Below are 24,332 nucleotides of genomic sequence, written 5' to 3'. Positions count from 1 at the left end.
GTGGGATCCTCCCGGACTGGGGCACGAACCCGTGTCCCCTGCATCGGCAGGCGGACTCTCAACCACTGCGCCACCAGGGAAGCCCCTTTATTGTTTTACATCTGTGGAATATACAGGATTCCTACATATTCTTTTATATATATATATATATTTTTTTTTTCTATCTCTGGTAATAAAGTTTGTTCACAAATGCGAGTTGATAGGTGTGTCCCATGAATGGAATAACCAGTGAAGGGGTATGGACGTGGACGGCTTTTGGTAAAGCCAGAGGCTTCCTCAGGCTGCCAACAGCAGTGTGCTTCATACTATATTCCTGCAATTTAGTCTCGCGGCTCTTTGCTCCAGAGAGCAAATTCTATCTCAGCCACAGGAGGGCCCCTGCTCCCCTGAACTGCCTGTCAGACAGATTGGGAATTCAGAGGTAAAATGAAGAGTGGATTCAGGAACAGAATAACAATCTTTTTATTTTTTTTTGTATTGGGGTGAATGGAACATTTGGCAATCATCCGAACATTTCCTCAAATTGGTGATGCCTATGGGTGGCATATGCAAAGTATTAGTTTGACTACACTTTGGACAAAATTCCCTGGCCTTGGCCCATCAATGCAAACATACAAAATATCCTGACAAGCTCCCTGCTCCACCCCAATTCACACTCCCACACGGCTGAGGGGGTCACAGGGCATGTTTGGACACTGGCATGAAGGTGCCCTGCTCCATTCTGGACTTGCCAGTGGCGTGTCTGTGAGGCTGTGACTGTCACAGTGCATGCAGGGCAGGGGGCTCCTTTGAAACCACTGGCTCTGGGGCACCTTATAGGAACTCTTATGGGAATGAATGTTACCCTACATGGGGCCAGCTTTCTGCAGCCGTTTATTACAGAGCAGCTGGCCAAACTGTGATCTCACTGTGGCTGCAAACCCACTTAAAATATTAACAGTGATGATAAAGATGAATAATTCCTGTACCTCCAGGGCATATATGAGTTTGCTTATCTCTCCTGTCGGCCCTGAAATGTTGCTGTTCAGCTGCCCGGGAGATGATCTGGTTTTCGTGGTCCTGCAAATAAACAATAAGGTCAGTAGCTCCCAGGTTCTGCAGCTTTTTGATGGGTCTGTTTTCTGCAGAAGTTGTTACTGCTCTCGGCAGAATAACAGGCACTGAGCGTTTCTGAGCTAAGCTGGGAGAGAGGGGTTGAGTGAGGTGGGGTGGTGGTGAGGGTGGGAAAGAGGTGGGCAGAATAGAAGGTTAGCTGGGGTTCTCCCTCTCTCCAAGCCTCAGCGAAGCTGGGATGCGGCACAACTGCCCCGGCTGCTGGTATCCATGGCCTTAATCATCTCCAGGGTGGGATGATGCTGCTGAGGCCAAGGGAGAGAATTGCTCCAGCAGGGGGGCTCCTCGAACCCAGCTCTTCTAGGAATTGTACAGTCTGGCCACGGCTGCTTCTTACGCTTGCCTGGGCCGGCTTAACTGCTCTCCTTTCTACAGGGGCTGTGAGGGGAACCAGCTTCCCCATTAACTTGGGGCTTGCGTTTTATTGATTGCGAACACTCGGGATCCCAGTTCTGGAGCCATCTGTGACCTGTCGTGCTGTAATAGCTTGGTTTTCCCCGTGTTCAGCTCCCTCCCCGAGTACTTAGTGTTAAATCATAGGGGGAGGAAGTGTGAGCAGAGGAAAAACAGCACTATTACATGACCCCCGATGAGACCGCTGTGATAGAATTAAAAGCTGCTGCCCTAGGACATTCTAACAGATGACATTGTGAGGTTGCCAAGGTAACCCACCAGGATACAGTTCCAGCATCTTTGGGATTGATGCTGGGTAGGCGAGGTCAGTCAGAGGTGAGGCCCAGCTGCTCAGGGTGTGTCCCCTGGCTGGCCAGTCCATGGCAGTCAAGTGGAAAATCAAGGCTGACCTTTACACAACACGAATGAACCCAACCTTGTCTCCTCATTGGCTATTCCAGGTGAAAGAGAATCAGAATACTCCAGGTAATTGTTCAATGTAGGTTACACAGAGCCGAAAAAGGTCCGGATATGAATGACTCACCCATTCATTCCATATATGTTGATTAAACACCTACTATGTACCAGATAGGAAGCATCAGAATATCTAGGCAGAAAGGTCGGGAGTTCTAGAAAAACTGAGAAAATGCAGGTCCAAGCAGGGTAAAAAGACATTTACACATCATTACTACTTAGGAAAAGGTTGAGTGGAAGAAAATAAAAACAATCAGAATAACTTATTAACCCCAAGGACCTGGTGTTAAAAAAAAACATGGGCAAAAATTGTATAGAGGGGAAATTATCTGCTTAAAAGAAGGCAACCTCCTCCTCCAAACACACCAAGTTATGCTGCATTCCCCCCTTTTCCCTTTATCTTCTTTTAAATACTCCGTGTTTACTTTTGAGCTACTGGTTAATACCTATAAATGTTATTTTCTTTCTCTCAGGTAAGGGTCGGAAAGATTTCAGATGGGCCCTAGCTTGGGATCACTCAAGGCCTTGGGCATATAAATAACAAAGATCCCTCCTTTTGGCCTCATAGGTGGGTGTTCAAAGCCATCACTGGGCCCCCCCCTGCCCCCCCCCTTGTCTCCACATAATACTGTTTGCATCTGGACTTGGGCTGCCACCTGATCTTGTTATTTTCTCCCAGATGGCAAGCCAAGCAGAGGAGAGAGTGGGGGAGATTGCAGGCGGTGGTGGTGAGTGATACCAGCCAGTGGTGGGGTGGAAAGGGAAAGGGGCAAAAACAAAACAAAAACAAAATGGTAGTGGGGGGAGGGGGGAGGAACACAGAACTGGGATGGCTACGGAACAAGCAAACAAGGAAGAAAATCTCTGAGAAACTGTGGTTACAGGAATTCCTGCAAACAAACTAGTGCCTCCTTACCCCCTGGGGGCGGTTATTAGTACCGGAAGGACATCATTAAAACACTGCTGGGGCCTACACCAGCCCTCCGTCCTGTGGGCTCTAATGCTTAAGGCCCCCTCTTTGGCCAGCCAGAAAATGTAGATAATTAGATTATGTCAGTTGTCTTACTGCAGTCCCCTAATAATAATAGTAACGATAATAATAATATCAACAACAACCGGATAATAGCTAAGTTATAGAGTGCTTTCCTAAACACTTTACTTATAAAACCCACCGGAAAAAAGTGCTACTTAACAGAGAAGGAAATAGGAACAGAGCCGTTAAGTCACTTACCGAAATCACACAGAAGGTAGATATGGATGAGGGCCTGAGGCCCACCCTGATGATTTGGCTCTAGGGTTCCCGCTATTAACCCTTACACTGTGATTGTGCTTTGTTTAAAAAGCTCCAGGAAGAAAGACTTTTACAATGGGCTCACTGCCTCCTATTTTCCCGTCACTAACAAAGCCCTGGCTTGGCTTTTCATTTATAGAATTGTCTCCTTGGCCGGCCTAAAGCTGCAGGCCAAGATGGTTCCCCAGATCTTCTCAAACCTTCTGGGCGCCTGAAGTAGGTGGGCTAGGGTGTAGCATGAGGACTGTGGCATTGTCCCGCTCCTTAAGCACTGACTCCCAAGCAATAACGTAGAGCCTGGGGATGGCCCCACCTGTGGAATGGGGAGGAGGAATGGTCCACTGTTACTGGTCCTTCCCCGCCCACTTCCAGCCATCAGCGCCTTAGTGGCAGTCGCCCTCCAGCACCCAAGTCCAAATTTTGAGGGCTCCAAGTCCCCCACGCGCGCTCCTGACGCACGCAACCTTGGTTACAAGGGGTCGAGAGGGTGGGCGGGGGAGCCACGGACCTCTGCGCCGTGGAGCGGCGAGGGTCACTGGCTGGGGGGAAGCCGTGGGCAGCGCGCAGGTTGCCGGCCGCCTGCAGGCGGCGGCGCGGGGCGCGGGGCGCGGAGGGGGCGCGGGGCGGGCCAGCTGCTCCCGCGGCGGCTCCCCCGAAGACGCAGCGCAGCATATTTTGCACATGAGTTCAGAGGAAGAGGAAGTGTAGCCGGCGGACGCGCGGCGGCGACGGGGGCGCGTCGGGGCTGGAGCCGGAGCGCGCCGGGCTCAGGGCTTAGCGAGCGGGAGCGCGGCGGCCGCGGGCTCCGCTGAGGGACAGACGCACGGATCGCAGGAGGGGCGGACACACGAGCACGCCGCACCGCCTGCCCCGTCCCCACCCCCTGGCGCCCACGCCTTCCCCGCGCCGCCTCCTCTATATGGCACAAACTTTCCTCCCGGGACGGAACACGCTCTCTCCGGGAGCTCGCGCCCGCGCCTTCTCCTCGGCTTAGTCCAGAACGGTAGGTGGGCGCCTGAAGGATTCGGGATGGAGGCGGGCGCAGGCGGGGCGGGAACCCGGCGGGCAGTGGGAGCCTGGCGGGGCGCCTCCCTGCAGGTTGCCGAGGCTGGGCGTGCTTCCCAGGCGCTGGGGCTGCCAGAGGGCCATCCCCGTCCCCTGCACCCCGGCCCGGATTGGATGGGGTCGGGGACAGGATCCATGGGACGCAGCGGTCTTGGGCCAACTTTTTTTTGGGAAAAAAAAACAAAAACATCCCTGGCTAGCCATGGGGAGAGGCACCCCAGAGCAGTCTGTTGAGGGTCGTGGGCTCCGCATGCTCCGGGCGCCTAGGAAGGAAGCAGAGGGGAAGCTTCGAGGCTACAGGTGGGTGTAGGACACTGCTGCAGGGGGTCCTCGGCAAAGATCAGGCGGGAGCTGGCCCAGGAATCCAGGTTCAGGAGGGCGCGAGGCCGGGGTGGGCTGGGGTGGAGGCGGCTCCCGCTGCCCTGCGTGCGCCCCGGGAGGTGCGTTTGTTCCCGGGGCAGCGGTGTTGGACGGGCGGGAGCAGACGTGCCGCGCGTTCAGAGGAAGCGCCGCCAAGGGAGGCTCAGAGCCTTGGGGCGCGGGAAGTCCCCGTCACTGGAAACGGGCATCTCCCCTTCTGTAAAGGGGGTTTCTTCCCTCGTCCTCACCATTTTCCTAGGCCCAAGGGACGCCAGGATGGACCTGGGTGAGGGGGTGGTGGTGGCGGCGTTTATTTCAGGAAGCCCCGTTGTCAGGCATGCACACCCCCCTCCTGCGCCAGGGCTCATGCCCTTCACCTAGACTGCCGCTGTCTTTGGCAGCGAGAACCGCGTGGAGGCCAAGGTGCAGTAACCCAGGCGCCCTGCCTCCCTGGTGCTTGCACCTGGCTGCCCTGTCTCGTTGTGGGTGGTCCCCAGGGACGCTGGGTGGTGTCAGTGAGTTTGTTAGGGGGTTTAAGAACAAAAAAGTATTAAAAAAAAAAAAAAAGTCTGGCACCAGTTCCTATGTTTGAGTGACTGCCCTGGTCTCCAGCAACCTGGTTTCCTTCTTGTAATCGGTACAGCTGTTTTCAGATGGTGGGCGCAGTCAGGCGAGGCGTCTTCCAACCCCTGCCATCGTGTGTCATCTCAGGATAAGTGAGGCCCTGCCAGGAAGGAAGGCAGGTGTAATGTGAGCCACCTCTGGCCCCATGCGTAGGGCTTGCTCTGCACCCCACGTGTCCCCGGCCACAGGGATTCCTAATTTGTACCTCTGAACAGCTGAATTCCCTACCAAGTTCAAGTGACCCCAGATGTCACCAAACCCCACAGAGGGGTTAAGCAACAAGCTGTTTGGGGCTCTTTGGTGCGTGTGCGTGCTAACCTCAGTGAAATCACTTTAACCTCAGAGGGAGCTCTGCATCCTCTTTTGCCTTAAGTGGGGTTTCTGGCCTGACAGCTGTGAGGACACCCCTCTGGCTGCATTTGTATAGCAAGTCGCTGGGTCGCTTTTTCTTTGTTTGTCTTTTGGCTGCATGGACGTGGGACAAATGGAAGAGAGGTGTTGTACCGTTAGCTAATAGATTTGGTGCAGGAACTGAAAGAGAATTAATTGGGAATACGAGTCAGTGAGTTCTTTTTATCCCTCTTGAGCAGGAATTTTTGGCCTCCATTCAAATAATTGCTTTGTCTGTAGGGAAACAGGCAGAAAATCTTTGGCATGAGTGATGTGAGTTCCTGTAAAGCTACTTGTGTTCTTCCAGTCTTAACTTTTCAGCAGAATCGAAATTATGTGGGCCCATGGCTTGGTGGGCATGGGTGTCTTGCTAAATTTCTAAGTTGGTAGGCTAGGGAGAGGGCCCTGTGACTCTTTACCCCACCCACCTCCTTTTAAAAAATATAGAAAAGTTGGGGCTTCCCTGGTGGCGCAGTGGTTGAGAGTCCGCCTGCCGATGCAGGGCACACGGGTTCGTGCCCCGGTCTGGGAAGATCCCACATGCCGCGGAGCAGCTGGGCCCGTGAGCCATGGCCGCTGAGCCTGTGCATCCGGAGGGAGAGGCCACAACAGTGAGAGGCCTGCGTACTGAAAAAAAAAAGAAAAAAAAATATATAGAAAAGTTGCAAGAACAGTGACCACCCAAATACCCGTATCTAGAGTCTATAATTTTACAATATTGGCTGTATTACATATCCGTCCATCTAGTCATCCTTCTATCCATCCATCAGCAACTTATTGTTTTATGCATTTTAAATTAAATGACAGACATTGGTACAGGTCACGTCTAAACGTTTCAGCACACATTTCATTATTTAGAGTTCAATATATGTTCATGATTTTCTTAAGGTAAAATTTATACATATGGTGAATTTTTACATACATACAAATCTCCTTATAGTGAAATGCACAGACCTTGAGGGTAACATTTGCATAATGTTTCGACAGACGCCTACACCTGTGTAACCCTCATCTCTATCAAGTAATGTTGCCATCACCCCCAGAAAGTTCCTTCATCCCCATTCCCAGTCAGTCCCTGCCCTCACCCTTTGTTTGTCACTCAAAGTTAGTTTAGCCTGGTCCTGAACTTCATGTAAGTGGAATTCCACTTACAGTATTTATTCCACTTTACAGTATTGTGTAAAGCTTCTTTCAGTCAGCATGTTTTTGAGGTTCACCCATGTTTTATGTACCAGTAATTCGGTCTTTTTTATTGCTGAGTTATAGTCTGGTATCTATTTATAATGCAGTTTGTTTATGTATTCCCCTGTTGATGGACACATGAGTTATTTCCAGGTTTGGGGGGTATTGTGAATGGAGCTGCTGTGAATATTTGTATACAAGTCTTCCTAGGGACATACGTTGTCATGTCTTGTGGGTAAATGGAGTGGGATTGCTGGGTCATAAAAGAGATGTATGTGAACCTTATAAGAGGCTGCCCGACCTTCTCCCAACATGGTTATACCATTTTACACTCCCGCCAGCAAAGAATACAAATGTGAGATTCCAGATGCAACAACTCATCTTCCTAGCCCAAAGTCAAGACCGTGGTAGACCAGTGTTCTCCTGGGGCCCGAGGGAGCCAGCAATTGGAACATCTGAGACAGTCTGGACCATGTTGTTCATAGCTGGAGGAGCTGAGAGAAATCCCTGACTCTGCCAGTAAATGGGTTTATTCTTAAATTATTGCAGACAGTCAGACAAATATTTTATTTTTAGAGATCTTCAGAGAAGGGAATTCCATAGGGGAACGTCCCCTTGGTTGTGAAAGAAGATCGACTGCTTTCTATATAAAGAAAAATAAACCCCAAACCCCAAAGAATTCCACTAAACTTCTGCTTCGAAACTCCTGGGGGATTTCTGGCATAGTGGTCTGGTTGCTGTGAATCTGGTGGAGATTCCCGTTGGATTTCACCGGCTGAGGCAGCTGGCTGTTGAAAGCGGTTGTGTTTGCTTTGTGAGACAGGTCAGATTTGGCTTTTTGAAGGCTGCGAGAACAGCTTTCCTGTTAAAGTGATGTGGCCTGTCAGTGAGAAACATGGCCTGTCAACACCCCTCTTATTGTCCTGGCTGAGAAAATGGGCCGTTCCCTCTCAGGTCCCCTTGCACCTTCGTCCCCGTCTGTGGGCCTGTAGCCAAACCTGGTCTTGGCTGATATAGGAAGTAGGAATGGAGCCTCCTGCTTATGTGAGACCCAGGATGAAGCTTTGACATCTTGCCGAGGTGTCTCATTGAGGTCAGCTGACAAGTGGTACAGAGTCTTAAGACATTGGCCTATGTTAGGGGACTGTTCCCTTCATCCGCCAGCCTAGTACATTGCCTGCCGCAGGGTAGAGGCACAGAATAATTCTCATGGTACCCATCTGGGTGACTGCCTGTCTGGAGGTTGTCCCAGATGTCAGGACCCCAAGATGTATTTTATTAGAGGCCACTTTACTATAGCCCGTGAAACAGGTTCAGAGTGTTAGGAAAACTTTGCCAACTGTAAACTTCCATTCTAGTAGCACCGTTTTTATTTTATTACATATTTTACTATCGCTGTTGACAAAATTATCATTATAGCCACCCCTTGCCAGGCGCCCATTCTTTGCCAGCCACGGTTAGGCTCGTTACGTGCGTGCTCTGAATCTAATCCTCGTGAGAGGCAAATACTATTATTATCTGCACTTTGGCCTTGAGGAAACTGAAGCTTAGGGAGTTAGGGAACTTGCCCCAAGTTCACATTTTCATGTTTCCTGGACATTAAGGGAAGAGGCTGTGACCTTCTGGTTTCGCAAATGCAGATTCCATCTGCAAGCACAGATTTCCAAATACACGAAGCCGTCGTAGAAGAGAAATGTAAGCTGGATGGGGGATGGAAGTTGGAACAAATGACACACTGGAATCCCTTTCTTAAGTCTTTTGCCTTTTTCTTTTTGTTTCAGGCTTTCTGAGATTTGGGGCACCTGGAGCCTGGGTAGAGGTGCTAATTTTGGTGACAATTTAAGATATTATTGGTTGTGATGATTGTAATTTTATCGTAGGGAAAGAAAGACGTTGCCAGCTGTTTGGTTTGAGTGTCTGTCTGTCAGCTCACTTGTGGCTGAGCTGTCCACTACAGTAGCCACTGGCTACATGTGGCTATTTACATTTAAATGTCAATGAATTAAAAGGAAATAAAATTTAAAATGCAGTTCCAGTCTCACCGGCCACCTTTCAAGAGCCCTAGAGCCACATGTGGTTATTGGCGAGCAAATTGGACAGAGCAGATGTATTTTCATCCTCGTTGAAAGTTCTGTTTGATGGGGCTACTCTATACTAAGCATTTCTCTTTTGTCCTTCAGTTTAAGAATTGGCCACACTCTTGGCTAAAGCTTAGGCTGTTTTTCACCGACAAAGAGATAAATTTAGCCAGACATTTCTTTTATGTTTATAAAAAGGTTTGTGTGTGTGTGTGATCCTTCCTCCCATTCACATTCAGTTTTTGACATAAATTTGAGTTTCCCTTTTCTCTTGGGCCCCCAAAGGGGCTCTCGTTATTATCGTTGTGTATTTTACCAAGATGCGTTCTCTGAAAAGATCGGTACAGCGGGCAAGCGATGGCCACTGCTTGAGGCCCTGTTAATTTCCTTGCTCTCCAAAGAATTCAGTTCAGCTTTTAAATATGCATTTGTGCGACTTACTCCCTACCTGGGCTGAATTCAGGAAGAAAAAGCGCTCTCAGCGGGGCCAGAACCAAAGAGCTAGAAAATCAGGTCACATTCTATGTGTGATGGCTACCTGCTAAGACTGAGGTGGAGCAGGCATCCTTTGGGGTACCTGGGGGCTTCGTTAGGGGGTTTTCCTGGGTCGGGCCTGCCCCTGTGGTGTCGGGAGCAGCGGAGGGGCCGCAGCGTTGTGTCTGATGGTGCAGGATGGTGACGGAGGGACGTCCCCTTTAGGGGGTGTCCACTACTCAGGCTCGGTTCAAAGGAGAGGGGCGCCAGTCCACGGGGGTCAGTGGGGAACCCAGAGCCCCCAGAGCTGGGAAGTCAACATCAGCTATGTTTGCTCAGCTTGTTTGATGCTCACCAACTCTCGTGCTACTTTATGAAGCTGTATTGGATGTTTCCACACTTTTTCAACCAGGAAGCCAGCGTTCTTTGGCTTTTAAAACGAAACTGTCCCATTGTGTTGTTCCATAGGCAGAGCCCCTGGATGGTCAGCATTTATTCTTTGCAAAGGATTATCAGCTTTCGTGTGTGTGTGTGTTTGTGTTGTGTGTGTGTGTGTTTGTGTGTTGGAAGTCCCAGATTAGTATTTCACCCCGAGGAAATACTTCTGAGGAACCTTCAAGTTTTATGGAATAACTCCCAAATTACTCAGATTTGGAGAAATTTTTGTAATAGACCTTATCCATTAAAGTCAGATGAGAAGAGATTAGGTTAATCACAGACTCTGGTTAATGGAACGTGACCATATCGTGTATTACAAGATTTTGGAAATGCAGAGTACAAGAAATCGGACTGTTCATTTAAACACTTCTTTAATTTGGAGAGGTCTTTGGGGATTTTTCCAGTGTCTTGGGACACTTTATAAGCACCCTTTCGGTGTGGTGTAATTATGGCAGGTTAACAGGGATCTTTGTCATGGATAACAAGTAGTACTAGTAATAGTACTAATAATGGTTAACATTTAGACAGACATTTCTAGGTGCCTGAGCTCTTCTAAGCCCTGTTAAATTAACTTATTTAGTCCTCACCCTGCAAGTGGATTCTGCGGTCATCCCGATTTTATAGTTGAGAACCCTGAGGTTAAGTGGCTCCCTTGACGTCACTCGGCTAGGAAGTAGGGACCCTCGAACTTTAACCAGGCACTCTGGCTCCAGAGCGTCACCAGCCCCTGTGCTGTGCTTTTAAAAAGGCGAACTTGAGAGCAACAGGCAAATATTCCAAAGGCCCTTCCCATCCTTTTCCGGATAATAGGCACCTTTCCTTCTCCGGAAGTCTGTTGACGGAGTAGGTGTTAACTGTGCATCTCTTGGGGCAGGGCATTGGGGTAGTTGTTGTTGAGGAGGAAGATGTAACTGCCTTCGAGGAGTTTGCTGTCCCATGGGAAGATGGGGTGGTACCCAAAGCTCCAGAGCTCTCTCCCTTGAGCTGTGGACTGGTCCATCCGGCTGCCCACCCCACCTCCCCTTGGTTGGAGTTAACGCATCCAGGACAAACTCCGGTCTGCTCTGGCCCAACTGCTCCTTTCATGGCGTGCCTGTCTTGGGAGGTGGTCACTGCAGCTTTACAGGTGCTCAGGCCACAAACCTGAGAGGGCTCTCGGATGCCCTCTTTTTCTCATGCCCTGTCTCCAAACCACTAAGAAATCTCACTTCCTACCATCAAAACGTATCCAGAATTTGACCTCTGCTCACACCTCATCACCACCTGGTCTCCCTGTTCCCAGGGTCAGAGTGATCGTGTCTCCCTCGGGGCTCGAAACCCTCTGAGGTCTCCCATCTCACTGGGGACAAAACCAGCGTCCTGACCACGGCCGCCCAGGCTACCCCACCTCCCCGGGCAGGTCCAGGACCTCCCGGCCTGTTTGCACTCGTGGCCACCTGCTCCCTCATCCCAGCGCTCGCCCTGTCACCTTCTGCGGGAGGCCTTCCCTGATCACGCTGTTTTTTTTTAAATTGTGCCCTCCCCTGTACTTGCTAATGCCCCTCTCTGCCTTACTTGTCTTTATGTGACATACTTTTTTTTTTTTTTTTTTTTTTTTTGCGGTATGCGGGCCTCTCACTGTTGTGGCCTCTCCCGTTGCACAGGCTCCGGACGTGCAGGCCCAGCGGCCATGGCTCATGGGCCCAGCCGCTCCGCGGCATGTGGGATCCTCCTGGACCGGGGCACGAACCCGCGTCCCCCGCATCGGCAGGCGGACTCCCAACCACTGCGCCACCAGGGAAGCCCTATGTGACATACTTTTAAACTTGAACTTCATTCATTATTATTATTTTTTTTAAACATCTTTACTGGGGTATAATTGCTTTACAATGGTGTGTTAGTTTCTGCTTTATAACAAAGTGAATCAGTTATACATATACATATGTTCCCATATGTCTTCCCTCTTGCGTCTCCCTCCCTCCCACTCTCCCTATCCCACCCCTCCAGGCTGTCACAAAGCACCGAGCTAATATCCCTGTGCCTTGCGGCTGCTTCCCCCTAGCTATCTACCTTACTACGTTTGTTAGTGTGTATATGTCCATGACTCTCTCTCGCCCTGTCAAAGCTCACCCTTCCCCCTCCCCATATCCTCAAGTCCGTTCTCCAGTAGGTCTGCGTCTTTATTCCTGTCTTACCCCTAGGTTCTTCATGACATTTTTTTCCCTTAAATTCCATATATATGTGTTAGCATACGGTATTTGTCTTTTTCTTTCTGACTTACTTCACTCTGTATGACAGACTCTAGGTCTATCCACCTCATTACAAATAGCTCAATTTCATTTCTTTTTAAGGCTGACTAATATTCCATTGTATATATGTGCCACATCTTCTTTATCCATTCATCCGATGATGGGCGCTTAGGTTGTTTCCATCTCCGGGCTATTGTAAATAGAGCTGCAATGAACATTTTGGTACATGACTCTTTTTGAATTTTGGTTTTCTCAGGGTATATGCCCAGTAGTGGGATTGCTGGGTCATATGGTAATTCTATTTGTAGTTTTTTAAGGAACCTCCATACTGTTCTCCATAGTGGCTGAACCAATTCACATTCCCACCAGCAGTGCAAGAGTGTTCCCTTTTCTCCACACCCTCTCCAGCATTTATTGTTTCTAGATTTTTTGATGATGGCCATTCTGACTGCTGTGAGATGATATCTCATTGTAGTTTTGACTTGCATTTCTCTAATGATTAATGATGTTCAGCATTCTTTCATGTGTTTGTTGGCATTCTGTATATCTTCTTTGGAGAAATGTCTGTTTAGGTCTTCTGCCCATTTTTGGATTGGGTTGTTTGCTTTTTGTTATTGAGCTGCATGAGCTGCTTGTAAATTTTGGAGATTAATCCTTTGTCAGTTGCTTCATTGGCAAATATTTTCTCCCATTCTGAGGGTTGTCTTTTGGTCTTGATTATGGTTTCCTTTGCTGTGCAAAAGCTTTGAAGTTTCATTAGGTCCCATTTGTTTATTTTTGTTTTTATTTCCATTACTCTAGGAGGTGGGTCAGAAAGGATCTTGCTGTGATTTATGTCATAGAGTATTCTGCCTATGTTTTCCTCTAAGAGTTTGATAGTTTCTGGCCTTACATTTAGGTCTTTAATCCATTTTGAGCTTACTTTTGTGTATGGTGTTAGGGAGTGATCTAATCTCATACTTTTAAATGTACCTGTCCAGTTTTCCCAGCACCATTTATTGAAGAGGCTGTCCTTTCTCCACTGTACATTCCTGCCACCTTTATCAAAGATAAGGTGACCATATGTGCGTGGGTTTATCTCTGGGCTTTCTATCCTGTTCCATTGATCTATCTTTCTGTTTTTGTGCCAGTACCATACTGTCTTGATTACTGTAGCTTTGTAGTATAGTCTGAAGTCACGGAGCCTGATTCCTCCAGCTCCTTTTTTCGTTCTCAAGATTGCTTTGGCTATTCGGGGTCTTTTGTGTTTCCATACAAATTGCGAACTTTTTTGTTCTAGTTCTGTGAAAAATGCCAGTGGTAGTTTGATAGGGATTGCATTGAATCTGTAGATTGCTTTGGGTAGTAGAATCATTTTCACAATGTTGATTCTTCCCATCCAAGAACATGGTATATCTCTCCATCTATTTGTATCATCTTTAATTTCTTTCATCAGTGTCTTATAATTTTCTGCATACAGGTCTTTCATCTCCTTAGGTAGGTTTATTCCTAGATATTTTATTCTTTTTGTTGCAATGGTAAATGGGAGTGTTTTCTTGATTTCACTTTCAGATTTTTCATCATTAGTATATAGGAATGCCAGAGATTTCTGTGCATTAATTTTGTATCCTGCTACTTTACCAAATTCATTGATTAGCTCTAGTAGTTTTCTGGTAGCATCTTTAGGATTCTCTATGTATAGTATCATGTCATCTGCAAACAGTGACAGTTTTACTTCTTCTTTTCCGATTTGGATTCCTTTTATTTCCTTTTCTTCTCTGATTGCTGTGGCTAAAACTTCCAAAACTATGTTGAATAAGAGTGGTGAGAGTGGGCAACCTTGTCTTGTTCCTGATCTTAGTGGAAATGCTTTCAGTTTTTCACCATTGAGGATGATGTTTGCTGTGGGCTTGTCATATATGGCCTTTATTATGTTGAGGAAAGTTCCCTCTGTGCCTACTTTCTGCAGGGTTTTTATCATAAATGGGTGTTGAATTTTGTCGAAAGCTTTCTCTGCATCTATGGAGATGATCATATGGTTTTTCTCCTTCAATTTGTTAATATGGTTTATCACATTGATAGATTTGCGTACATTGAAGAATCCTTGCATTCCTGGAATAAACCCCACTTGATCATGGTGTATGATCCTTTTAATGTGGTGTTGGATTCTGTTTGCTAGTATTTTGTTGAGGATTTTTGCATCTATGTTCATCAGTGATATTGGCCTGTAGTTTTCTTTCTTTGTGACATCCTTGTCTGGTTTTGGTATCAAGGTGATGGTGGCCTCGTAGAAGGAATTTGGGAGTGTTCCTCCCTCTGCTATATTTTGGAAGAGTTCGAGAAGGATAGGTGTTAGCTCTTCTCTAAACGTTTGATAGAATTCACCTGTGAAGCCATCTGGTCCTGGGCTTTTGTTTGTTGGAAGATTTTTAATCACAGTTTCAATTTCAGTGCTTGTGATTGGTCTGTTCATATTTTCTATTTCTTCCTGGTTCAGTCTTGGCAGGTTGTGCATTTCTAAGAATTTGTCCATTTCTTCCAGATTGTCCATTTTATTGGCATAGAGTTGCTTGTAGTAATCTCTCATGATTTTTTCTATTTCTGCAGTGTCAGTTGTTACTTCTCCTTTTTCATTTCTAATTCTATTGATTTGAGTCTTCTCCCTTTTTTTCTTGATGATTCTGGCTAGTGGTTTATCAATTTTGTTTATCTTCTCAAAGAACCAGCTTTTAGTTTTATTGATCTTTGCTATCGTTTCCTTCATTTCTTTTTCATTTATTTCTGATCTGATTTTTATGATTTCTTTCCTTCTGCTAGCTTTGGGGTTTTTTTGTTCTTCTTTGTCTAATTGCTTGAGGTGCAAGGTTAGGTTGTTTATTCGAGATGTTTCCTGCTTCTTAAGGTGGGCTTGTATTGCTATAAACTTCCCCCTTAGAACTGCTTTTGCTGCATCCCATAGGTTTTGGGTCGTTGTGTCTCCATTGTCATTTGTTTCTAGGTATTTTTTTATTTCCTCTTTGATTTCTTCAGTGATCACTTCATTATTAAGTAGTGTATTGTTTAGCCTCCGTGTGTTTGTATTTTTTACAGATCTTTTCCTGTAATTGATATCTAGTCTCATGGCGTTGTGGTCGGAAAAGATACCTGATACAATTTCAATTTTCTTAAATTTACCAAGGCTTGATTTGTGACCCAAGATATGATCTATCCTGGAGAATGTTCCATGAGCACTTGAGAAAAATGTGTATTCTGTTGTTTTTGGATGGAGTGTCCTATAAATATCAATTAAGTCCATCTTGTTTAATGTATCATTTAAAGCTTGTGTTTCCTTATTTATTTTCATTTTGGATGATCTGTCCATGGGTGGAAGTGGGGTGTTAAAGTCCCCTACTATGAATGTGTTACTGTCGATCTCCCCTTTTATGGCTGTTAGTATTTGCCTTATGTATTGAGGTGCTCCTATGTTGGGTGCATAAATATTTACAATTGTTATATCTTCTTCTTGGATCGATCCCTTGATCATTATGTAGTGTCTTTCTTTGTCTCTTGTAATAGTCCTTATTTTAAAGTCTATTTTGTCTGATATGAGAATTGCTACTCCAGCTTTCTTTTGGTTTCCATTTGCATGGAATATCTTTTTCCATCCCTTTATTTTCAGTCTGTATGTGTCTCTAGGTCTGAAGTGGGTCTCTTGTAGACAGCATATATAAGGGTCTTGTTTTTGTATCCATTCAGCCAATCTGTGTCTTTTGGTGGGAGCATTTAGTCCATTTACATTTAAGGTAATTATCGATATGTATGTTCCTATTCCCATTTTCTATATTGTTTTGGGTTCGTTATTGTAGGTCTTTTCCTTCTCTTGTGTTTCTTGTCTAGAGAAGTTCCTTTAGCATTTGTTGTAAAGCTGGTTTGGTGGTGCTGAACTCTCTCAGCTTTTGCTTGTCTGTAAAGGTTTTAATTTCTCCATCAAATCTGAATGAGATCCTTGCTGGGTGGAGTAGTCTTGGTTGCAGGTTTTTCTCCTTCATCACTTTCAGTATGTCCTGCCACTCCCTTCTGGCTTGTAGGGTTTCCAGTGAGAGATCAGCTGTTAACCTTATGGGGATTCCCTTGTGTGTTATTTGTTGTTTTTCCCTTGCTGCTTTTAATATGCTTTCTTTGTATTTAATTTTTGACAGTTTGATTAATATGTGTCTTGGCGTATTTCTTGTATTTATCCTGTATGGGACTCTCTGTGCTTCCTGGACTTGATTAACTATTTCCTTTCCCATATTAGGGAAGTTTTCAACTATAATCTCTTCAAATATTTTCTCAGTCCCTTTCTTTTTCTCTTCTTCTTCTGGAACCCCTATAATTTGAATGTTGGTGCGTTTAATGTTGTCCCAGAGGTCTCTGAGACTGTCCTCAGTTCTTTTCATTCTTTTTTCTTTATTCTGCTCTGCAGTAGTTATTTCCACTATTTTATCTTCCAGGTCACTTATCCGTTCTTCTGCCTCAGTTATTCTGCTATTGATCCCATCTAGAGTACTTTTAATTTCATATATTGCGTTGTTCATCGTTGCTTGTTTCATCTTTATTTCTTCTAGGTCCTTGTTAACTGTTTCTTGCATTTTGTCCATTCTACTTCCAAGATTTCGGATCATCCTTACTATCATTATTCTGAACTCTTTTTCAGGTAGACTGCCTATTTCCTCTTCATTTGTTAGGTCTGGTGCATTTTTATCTTGCTCCTTCATCTGCTGTGTGTTTTTCTGTCTTCTCATTTTGCTTATCTTACTGTGTTTGTGGTCTCCTTTTTGCAGGCTGCACGTTCGTAGTTCCCGTTGTTTTTGATGTCTGTCTCCAGTGGCTAAGGTTGTTTCAGTGGGTTGTGTAGGCTTCCTGGTGGAGGGGACTAGTGCCTGTGCTGTGGTGGATGAGGCTGGATCTTGTCTCTCTAGTGGGCAGGTTCACGTCTGGTGGTGTGTTTTGGGGTGTCTGTGGCCTTATTATGATTTTAGGCAGCCTCTCTGCTAGTGGGTGGGGTTGTGTTCCTGTTTTGCTAGTTGTTTGGCATAGGTTGTCCAGCACTGTGGCTTGCTGGTCGTTGAGTGAAGCTGGGTGCTGGTGTTAAGATGGAGGTCTCTGGGAGATTTCCGCCGTTTAATATTATGTGGAGCTGGGAGGTCTCTTGTTGACCAGTGTCCTGAAATTGGCTCTCCTACCTCAGAGGCAGAGCCCTGACTCCTGGCTGGAGCACCAAGAGCCTTTCATCCACACGGCTCAGAATAAAAGGGAGAAAAAGTAGAGAGAATTAGTAGAAGTATGAGGAAAGAAAGAAGGAAAGGAGGAAAGGAAGGAAGGAAGAAAGAAGCAAAGAAGGAAAGAAAGGAGGGAGGGAGGGAGGGAGGGAGGAAGGAAGGAAGGAAGGAAGGAGGGAAAGAAGGAAAAAAGAAAGAAAGAAGATACAGTAAAAATAAAATAAAGTATAATATAGTTATTGAATTAAAAAATATTTAGAAAAAAAAAAGGGACAGATAGAACCTTAGGACAAATGTTGGAAGCAAAGCTATACAGAGAAAATCTTACACAGAAGCATACACATACACCTTCACAAAAAGAGGTAAAGGGGGAAAAATCATAAATCTTGCTCTCAGAGACCACCTCCTCAATTTGGGGTGATTCGTTGTCTAAAGGAGGGAAGGAAGGAAGGAAAGAAAGAAAGAAAGAACGAAGGTAAAGTATAATAAAGTTATTACAATTAAAATTAATTATTAAGAAAAAAATTATAAAAGAAAAACCATGGACGGATAGAGCCCTAGGACAAATGGTGGAAGCAAGACTATACAGACAAGATCTCACACAGAAGCACACACGTACCCATTCACAAAAAGAGGAAAAGGGAAAAAAATCATAGATCTCGCTCCTAAATTCCACCTCTTCAATTTGGGATCATTCCTTGTCTATTCAGGTATTCCACAGATGCAGGGTATATCAAGTTGATTGTGGAGCTTTAATGCGCTGCTTCTGAGGCTGCTGGGAGAGATTTCCCTTTCTCTTCTTTGTTCTCACAGCTCACAGGAGCTCAGCTTTGGATTTGGCCCTGCCTCTGCGTGTAGGTCGCTGGAGGGCGTCTGTTTTTTGCTCCGACGGGACGGGGTTAAAGGAGCCGCTGATTCGGGGGCTCCGGCTCACTCAGGCCGGGGGTGGGGGTGGGGGGAGGGAAGGGCACTGCGTGCGGGGCGGGCCTGCGGCGTCAGAGGCAGCGTGACGTTGCACCAGCCTGAGGCCCGCCGTGCGTTCTCCCGGGGAAGTTGACTCTGGATCCCGGGAACCTGGCAGTGGCGGGCTGCACAGGCTCCGCGGAAGAGGGGTGTGGAGAGTGACCTGTGCTCGCACACAGGCCCCTTGGTGGCGGCAGCAGCAGCCTTAGCGTCTCCCGCCCGTCTCTGGGGTTCGCGCTTTTAGCCGCGGCTCGCGCCCGTCTCTGGAGTTCCTTTAAGCAGCGCTCTTAAACCTCTCTCCTCGCGCACCAGGAAACAAAGAGGGAAGAAAAAGTCTCTTGCCTCTTCGGCAGGTGCAGGCTTTTCTCCGAACTCCCTCCCGGCTAGTCGTGGTGCCTTCAGGCTATGTTCAAGCCGCCAACCCCAGTCCTCTCCCTGCGCTCCGTCCAAAACCGAAACCCGAGCCTCAGCTCGCAGCCCCGCCCGCCCCGGCGGGTGAGCAGACAAGCCTCTCGGGCTGGTGAGTGCCGGTCGGCACCTATCCTCTGTGCGGAAATCTCCCCGCTTTGCCCTCCGCACCCGTCGCTGTGCACTACTCCGCGGTGCCGAAGCTCTCCCCTCCGCCTCCCGCAGTCTCCGCCCGCGGAGGGGCTTCCTAGTGTGTGGAAACTTTTCCTCCTTCACGGCTCCCTCCCACTGGTGCAGGTGCCGTCCTTATTCTTTTGTCTCTGTTTTTTCTTTTTTTCTTTTGCCCTACCGAGGTACGTGGGGAGTGTCTTGCCTTTTGGGAGGTCTGAGGTCTTCTGCCAGCCTTCAGTAGGTGTTCTGTAGGAGTTGTTCCACGTGTAGATGTATTTCTGGTGTATCCGTGGGGAGGAAGGCGATCTCCGCGTCTTACTCTTCCGCCATCTTCAAGGTCCCCCCATTCATTATTTTTATGTGTCTGCTCCTGAAAGTAAGGTCCACGAGGGCGGGGTTGTTCTTGTTTTGTTTTGTTTTGGTCTTTGTCTCTGTTTCACTTCGGTATCCCCAGCACTTGGAACAGTGCCTTGCACCTACTAAGTGCTCAGTGAAGGAGGGCGTGATGGTTAATTTTATGTATCACATTGGCTACCACGGGGGTACCCAGTTTTTGGTCAAACAGCAGTCTAGGTGTTGCCATGGGGTATTTTTAAAGATGTGATTAACATTTGAATCACCCTCCCTAATATGGGCGGACCTCATCCAACTAGTCCGAGGACTTAGAAGACTGAGGTCTCCTGAGGAGGAAGGAGTTCTGCCTCCAGATGGGCCTGGGGCTCAGCTCCGCACCATCACGTTTTCCCTGGGCCTTTGGCCTCCTGGCCTGTGCTATAGATTTTGGACTTGCCAGCCTCCAAGTCCAAAGACAAGTCCTTTAAAACAAATCTGCCCCAACTTCTCTCTCTGTAGATATCTACATAAGGACACACATACACACAAGAAACCCAGGAGGAAGAACAGGCTTTTGGAGAAGGGTGTTGTGTTCTCTTTGGGGCATATTCATCCGGAAGTGCCAGGAAAGTTCCAGGTGAAGATGTTGGAACCGGTCCGTGGGCGTGTCTGCTGGAGTTGGAGAGCAGTCAGGCTGGGAGGTGAATCTGACAGCTAACGGGGAGATGATGCAGTTATGGAACTTTTTTGAGCCTACGTGCCTCCTTGTATTGGAGGTTCCCAAATTCTGTACTAAGGCACCCCAAGGCACCGCAGCAAGTGGTACTTGCATGTTGGATGCCACCCTCATTACTAGCCCGAGGTAGTTCACAGGATCAACATCAAAGGCCACCACTTCCTTTTGATGATGTCATATCTTTGCAAAGCTGGATTTGGGGTGGTTGCTAAGAAGATCATTGTTGAACAGGAGATGAGGGTGGTGGTGTCCAGTGTGATTCTGAGGTTTGAGAAGTTTCCTGGTGCCAAATGGATGCACACATCCCAGTAGTAAGTAATTATGGTAATTTAAGGATGCAGGAAAAATTTTTTTTTCAGTTTGTGTAGTCTGTTCTTTCAAAAGGATGCTAAGTTGTTTATACATAATTATCAATTTGTTTGGACCTGACTACTTAATAAATCGAGCTGTGGGTATTGCTTTTAGCCTGGGGGTGCTGTGAACAAACGTATAGGGACACTGGGGGTGCCATGAGCTGAAAAGTGTCAGAGCCTTTGCCCTGTATTGTTCTGGGTATTATATGTAGTGTGTACAGGATAAGGACCAGGGACAGAAAGACAGGGGACAAAGGGACAGGAATGAGGGCTGCACACCAAAAGTTGTATTTCTACAAAAACAAAAGATGTGAGCAAATAAAATATAAGCATTTGTTGATTCAGGGTAGTGGGTACAGAGATGTCTCATTTTTTTAATCCTTATCCATATGCTTGCGGTGGTTGGTAGTGAAAGTAATTTGAAGAGACAGGCAGAAGGAGGCTGGAGATAGAAATTTGGGGGTGCACTTGTGTTAGGGATGACAACAGAGAGCCTGGCAAGGGAGGGTATGAGGTCCAGCGAGATTCAGGTGATGCAGGGGTGGAACCAAGGGGGTTAGCAAGACCACGTTCTTCTAGACTGTGGTTCTCAGCCCTGGCTAAGCAGCCTAAGAGAGACCCTGGGCCCCTGCGGCCTGGGTGTTAGGAGATTGGAGAGGGTCAGGAGTGGGAAAAGACAGGGTTTGCTCTGAGGGTGTTGATTCTCAATCCTGGATGTCAGTTAGAATCACTTGTGGGGGTGTCTTAAAAATGATGCTTGGGCCCCACCCCAAATGCCTGGGCATCTGGACATCAAAACAGCTGTCCAGGTGATTCCAGTGTGCAGCCAAGATTGAGAACCACTGCCATGGCTTTCTCAAGCTTTACTGTGATTCAGACTTTGATGAATCGTGTGTGAAAAGGTGGATTCTGATTAAGTAGGTCCGGGTGGGCTGATCCCAGGAGTGCCATTGCTCCTGGTCTGAGGACCACACTTTGAGTAGCAAGTTCTTCTGAGGGGAGGCTGTTTTATTTAAGGGTGGTTGTGATGGAGGCTAGTGGGAGAGCAGAAAGAAGGGTGGTCTGGATCAGTCTCCACCGAGTGTTTTCCTTTGATAATGTAAATACCCCTCGTATTGCCTTATCTCTTGCTGTGTAACATATTACCCCCAAACTTGGCAACTGAAAATAGTAATGAATGTTTATTATCTCACAGGGCTTCTGTGAGTTAGAAATCCAGAAGCAGCTGAGCTGGGTGGTTCTGACTCAGGGTCTCTCACGAGATTGTGGTCAAGATGCTGGCTAGGCTGAAGGCTGTTCTGGAGCTGAGGGATGCTCCCACTTGAGTGTTGAGTTCATCGTGGCTGTTGGTTGGAGGCCTTAGTTCCCTGCCCTGGGGGCTTCTCCACGGGGTTAATAGAGTGTTCTTACAATATGGCAGCGGGCTTCCCCAGGGACATATCCTACTGACTACACAGGTCAGCCCTGCTCAGTAGAGGAGGGGACCACTGGTGAACGGGAGGATTATTGAGGGATATCTTGCAGGCTGTCTGTGATACATCTTGTTGTCTTCAACTAGGAAACGTAATGCATATGCAACACAGAAAACTTGAAAATATAGAAAACCATAAAGAGAATGTCTCCCATCACCTCATGACCCAGAGGAAAGTTCTGTGAATATCTTTATTTAACCTGCCAATTAAAAAAAATGCGTGGATTTTCATATACAGATACACACATAGACACTTAAAAAAAAGTAGCACCATAATATAACCCCGTTTCATACAGATTGTTCTTTTCCTTGGCATTGAATCAGGAATACTTTCAATGGGTCAGTTTTAGTTATCCTTGGGTTTCTGTCTTAGTTTGTAGGATATCAAGATTTGACACCATCCGTACAGCTGATTGGATTTTCAAGTTTTCATTTACATTTCTGGGTGGAGAGAGATGTTCTTATCATGTAAAAACTTCTTAATTTGGATCATCAGTTCCTACTTTGGGTGCCTGAATGATGTAATAAACACACTCGAGTCTTTAAATATAGGATTTGAGTGGAGAAATAAAGAATGAGTTTGCCAGCTGATCCAGCATCATTGCGTATAATTGCCCCATCTCTGGTTGCTTGTCATGAGCTGTTGGCAGTTGTTAAAATTAGCTTTACAGTCTGCCTCAGATTAGTAGCAAGTGTGGTAAATGAGGGCTCACTCTTAATGAAAGTAATTTGTATTTGAAAATATAACTACATTTATTGCCCCCATTATTTAAATGTGTGCATGCTAGTTGATAGTAAAAATAAACCTTTAAACTGAGGGATTGTTTTTAAACCCCACCTGAAAAATAATTGTTTAAGGAGGTGATCCTTTTTCTTTCTTTCTTTCTTTTTTTTTTTTTTTTTTTGCGGTACACAGGCCTCTCACTGTTGTGGCCTCTCCTGTTGCGGAGCACAGGCTCCGGACGTGCAGGCTCAGCGGCCATGACTCACGGGCCCAGCTGCTCCGCGGCATGTGGGATCTTCCTGGACCGGGGCACGAACCTGTGTCCCCTGCATCGGCAGGCGGACTCTCAACCACTGCGCCACCAGGGAAGCCTGGAGGTGATCCTTTTTGAAGTGGTTTTCCAGTGTTTTATGTGCATCTGGGGAAGTATTTCAAAACCAAATTAGAACTACTTTAAAATAAAAATTCAAACATTTCAACATTTAAAATGACACAGAACATCGTGCCCCATGGCTGATCAGCTTTTTCTGGAACCAAGTCTATGGGGATGTGCCCTCTGTTTTATATCACAGCGGTTTTCTCCAAATGCCCTGCACCCCGCCCAGACTTCTAGAACAACCAGAGAACCACGTGTATTTCTTCACTGTCTTTCTTCTTCACCTGTGATCTCCTAGAGGGTAGGACCTGGTCTTTCCATTTTTGTATTTCCTAATTGAGGGTGTGACTCAAAAGAGGCCATAATAAATGTGCATTTGATGAATGAACGCATGAACTTGGAACTTGAATTCTCTCCCTCATGGAGCTGACAGTTCCTGCATGAAACTGGGCCCACATATACCAAAGACACACCTCTTTCTAGGCTTGATTCAGAAAGAATTGATTTTTCCAGAGTGTCACCAGTTGAGGGATCTTTGCTTCCGGGTCATTTGCAAATGACCTCTCCTTGTAGTGGGTCTCAGAAACCCCCAGTGATGTCCTTATTTTCTTCCCCAGTCTGTCTCCAGTCCTAATAATGTTTAGCCAGTTTCTGCTGAAGAACTGTAAGGATACTTTGGCTCTTTTCCCACTGTCTCACCATAGGAGTGGGGAAAGACCTGTGAAGACCCCTTGGATGGTTTTTCTTGGTGCCTTGATGCTAGAGAGACCCATGCACGTGGGTGCAGGGATGTCTTTTGGGAAGATAAAGACGTAAAAAGAAGAAAAAACCCCCCTGTGTGACTGTCAAATAATCAGAGCTGATCCAACCATCACCTCACACATAAAACAAGTAACCTGGTTTCCATAGGTGTCAATGTGAAGTGACTATAGGAATTTGGAAGGGCAGAGCTGTGGGGGTTGGATGGACCATAGGAAAGTACTGAAAAAATGCCATCACACACAGGTGATTTTTAGCAAGTGTCCTTTACAAAAACAGACAATAACGAAAGGAGAAATAGCCATGAATAGCACTGCTGGTCATGATTCCCTCCCAGTGAGCTGATGCCCTAGGGTGAGCAGGGGTGGCCGAGCTAAATCCGTGGAATCTCAGCGGGTCTCACCTTCCACGGTGCCTCTCGCGGGTCAGCATCTGGCCACCCTGAGTGTGTTATTCATTAACAGGAGCCTGTACTTACCGTGTAACCCAGCGATCCCGCCCCGAGGTATTGCCGTGTCCCCTGCGTCGGCAGGCAGACTCTCAACCACTGCGCCACCAGGGAAGCCCCAGTTTTCCTTCTTTTCGTAAGCTAGATTTTGTGACTTGTTTGAGCATAGTAGGGACTGTAACAGACGTTTTTGGAGTGATGTAAAAGTCTTTCCTGTTTTGACAGGGGTGGGGTTGGTGGAAGAATGCAGGAAGGAACTAG

General features: G+C 46.7%; 1 protein-coding gene across 1 annotated transcript in view; it reads left to right on the top strand.

Annotated features, from left to right (window-relative positions):
- The first annotated feature begins 4,006 nt into the window (after nucleotides 1-4,006).
- RFTN1 (raftlin, lipid raft linker 1) overlaps nucleotides 4,007-24,332 on the top strand; it is a 210,594-nt gene continuing 190,268 nt past the window's right edge. Inside the window, exon 1 of the mRNA XM_022561725.2 lies at nucleotides 4,007-4,274. The gene's annotated coding sequence lies outside the window, so the exon portion shown is untranslated. The remainder of the gene's footprint in view (nucleotides 4,275-24,332) is intronic.

Source organism: Delphinapterus leucas, chromosome 4 (genome assembly GCF_059928025.1).
Source record: "Delphinapterus leucas isolate spDelLeu-1000000601 "Yukka" chromosome 4, BTC_Dleu_Yukka2, whole genome shotgun sequence".
Classification (NCBI taxonomy): Eukaryota; Metazoa; Chordata; class Mammalia; order Artiodactyla; family Monodontidae; genus Delphinapterus; species Delphinapterus leucas.
This window is presented reverse-complemented; position numbering and strand designations above follow the sequence as displayed.